The sequence below is a fragment of the Podarcis pityusensis genome (assembly GCF_964106645.2).
Source record: "Podarcis pityusensis genome assembly, contig: HAP1_SCAFFOLD_356, whole genome shotgun sequence".
NCBI lineage: Eukaryota > Metazoa > Chordata > Lepidosauria > Squamata > Lacertidae > Podarcis > Podarcis pityusensis.
In genome coordinates, this window is record NW_028293195.1 from 25,445 (window position 1) to 28,840 (window position 3,396).

Below are 3,396 nucleotides of genomic sequence, written 5' to 3' on the forward strand. Positions count from 1 at the left end.
GGAAGGGGTGAGGGAAGGGCGGAAGAGGCTGTGCTGCCGCCATGTTGGGCGAGGGCAGGGGGTACCCGGAAGGAGGTGCCACCGGAGGAGAGGCAAGAGGACAGGAAGGGGAGGGAAATGGGCGGAAGAGGCTGTGCTGCCGCCATGTTGGGCGAGGGCAGGGGGTACCGGAAGGAGGTGCCACCGGAGGAGAGGCGAGAGGACAGGAAGGGGTGAGGGAAGGGCGGAAGAGGCTGTGCTGCCGCCATGTTGGGCGAGGGCAGGGGTACCGGAAGGAGGTGCCACCGGAGGAGAGGCGAGAGGACAGGAAGGGTAGGGGAGGGAAATGGGCGGAAGAGGCTGTGCTGCCGCCATGTTGCGCGAGGGCAGGCGTACCGGAAGGAGGTGCCACCGGAGGAGAGGCATGAGCACAGGAAGGGGAGGGAAATGGGCGGAAGAGGCTGTGCTGCCGCCATGTTGGGCGAGGGCAGGGGGTACCGGAAGGAGATGCCACCGGAGGAGAGGCGAGAGGACAGGAAGGGGTGGGGGAAGGGCGGAAGAGGCTGTGCTGCCGCCATGTTGGGCAAGAGCAGGGGGTACCCGGAAGGAGGTGCCACCGGAGGAGAGGCAAGAGGACAGGAAGGGTAGGGGAGGGAAATGGGCGGAAGAGGCTGTGCTGCCGCCATGTTGCGCGAGGGCAGGGGTACCGGAAGGAGGTGCCACCGGAGGAGAGGCATGAGCACAGGAAGGGGAGGGAAATGGGCGGAAGAGGCGCAGCGACGTTGGGCCAGCAGAGACGTGCCGAGCGAGGCTGGCCCTCTCTCTTTCTCCCACCCACTCTCTCTGTCGACCCCGCTCTCCCAGGGTGCAGCCCTGCCCCCCGCCTCGTCCTCACCTGCCTTTCTCCCCCAGTGGCCTTCCTCTCGTGCCCCTTTGCGGTAGGATGGTGCGGGTGGGCCGCGGAAGTTTATATACAAGAATATACATACCTAGATATAGGTGTCCGTTTGTAAATATATAAAAATAAAATGGATATATGTATATGTGTGTGTGTATATATGCAGTACTTCTTTTCTAAAAAAAGTGACTGGGGATACTCTCATTTTGACTCAAGAAAATCACCATTTTATAGTTCAAACCGGGAAAAATAAATACAGTAAATGGACAAAAGTACATTCACAAAATGTTTTAGGAGTATCCATTCCCCTGCGTCCCCCCCAGAAAAAAAGCGCTGTATATGTTCTGCCAAGGGCAGGGGTTATTTCTGGATCTGGAGCCAATAAGCACGCCAGTGGATGAAGAATAAGCAATGCTTTATTTGCATAAGGTTAACAGATAGCAGCAGGCATACAAAACACAAATTATAGCATACCAGAGAGGAGTCGCACACAATCTCCCCTTCAGCTGCCCGGAGCTCCAGGTAGAGCAGCGAGAGAGACCCCTTGGCCGACAGTCTCACAGCATCTGGTACCTCCATTTGTGAAGAAACTCACTGAGCCCCTTCAGCCTACAGCTTTTATAGACAACTTTGATTTGATTGATTGCACCTGGTTAGCAGGCATCACTCATATCAGCCTGGGACACCAGGTGCAACTAATGCAGAGCAGCTGAGAGTCTCCAACCCAATTCACTGCAACTGGGTATCCTCCCCACTAGCCAATCAGCACTTAGAACACAGGGGACCCAGAAAACTCCTGACACAGGTGTGTGAAAAACAAATTATACTATCATGTTTTAGCAAACCTTAAACCGCGGATGTAAAAGCGAAAGAGACATGTCATCTAACTCCTTGAATTTACAATGGTCTTCCGTGTTTCCCCTACTGTGTGTGTGTGTGTGTGTGTGTATTATATATCTATAAAATTGATACATGTGTGTGTGCGCGCACGCACACGCGCATGCATATACAGTCAAACCTCAGTTCCCAGACGGCTCCGTTTTGGAATGTTTCGGCTCCAGAATGCTGAAAACCTGGAAGTAAATGCTCCAGTTTTTGGAAGTCAAACATCCAACGCAGCTTCTGCTTGAGTGCAAGAAGCTCTTGCAGCCAATTGGAAGCCATGCTTTGGTTGTCTAATGTTTTGGAAGCCGAACAGGCTTCCGGAATTGATTATGTTCGACAACCAAGGTTTGACTCTGTGTGTGTGTGTGTACATAAAATGGATATGTGGATATATGTATGTGTATCTATCTACATATATGCATGGATATATGTATATAAATAAAATGGATGTATGGATATGTATATGTGTGAGTGTGTGTGTGCCCATAGACAGATAGATAATTTATATAGATCAACCATCTTGGGGTGAAGGGCGCTCTATATACAATGTATAGAGTGTCACAACAAGCTGTTTGGAAAACTCTGGTGTAAAGATATATATAATATGATATTGTCAGAGCTGCTTCCATATCCTAGCTCACAGAGGATCACGCTAGCCAGCGATCATTAAACAAAAGTCTTTATTGAGTTACAGTTTCCATTCTCAAGCTGCTGCGTGCAACTCTACGTCTCATGGTTAGATCGGCGAAGCTCCATCTGAGTCTCCGCCCCCTGTACACCAGTTTAAGATTCTAGCCTTACTCCACCTCTTCCGTCTCTCCTTTCTCCTCTGGGTCCTGCTACCCCCCGGGGTCCCTTCCTTCCTGGATTCTTCTGACGCTGACGTTGACCCCCCTGACTCCTCCCCGTCTTTTCGGCGGGCTTTGGGACCTGGCTCCCTATCCGGGTTGCCAACTGCACCGCCCTCCTGTACATTTGAACTTGGCGCGCGCGCCCAGCCTTCAACCTTCCTCTCGACCGTTTCCTCGCTCCCCGATGGAGGCGTGGCCAATCCTGACTCATGTCCTCCCACTGGCAGTGCGCCGCCTGATCCCGATGCCTGGGACTCCTCCCCCCTACTGCACTCTGGTGTGGACGCTGGTCCTGATTTCCAACTGCTTCTCTGAGTCCCCTCTGGCCCCTTCTTCCTGGGGTGTCCCCCTCGGCACCCCCCTTGCTCTGACCATGGGAGCCCCTTTCTGTGAATCTTCCGATTCGCTGGAAAGACTCAGAGACCTCGGACCGCTGTCATCGCTAACATTTCCTTCGGACTCCTCCCCCTTGCTCTCTATTTCCTCCCTTTCCTGTGCCTCTGCTCCTGAACCCCTGACAAACACGAAATAAGCAAAATCCAAGGTTCTTCTTTCTATGTTGCTGCAACCCAAAAGAACCTATTTAGCTTTGTTTAGGCTTATTACAATTCGCTTTGCTAATTGTGCGTGAATGAACACCTAAAAAACAATACAATCCTATGTGTCCACTTTCTAATGAGATGGAACCAAAGCACCTATGCTTGGTTCGCGCTGATAACAAACATGTCAGTCTGCGATTTTTGGGTGAATGTGCATTCTAACCCCAAAAACACCAATTTGAAA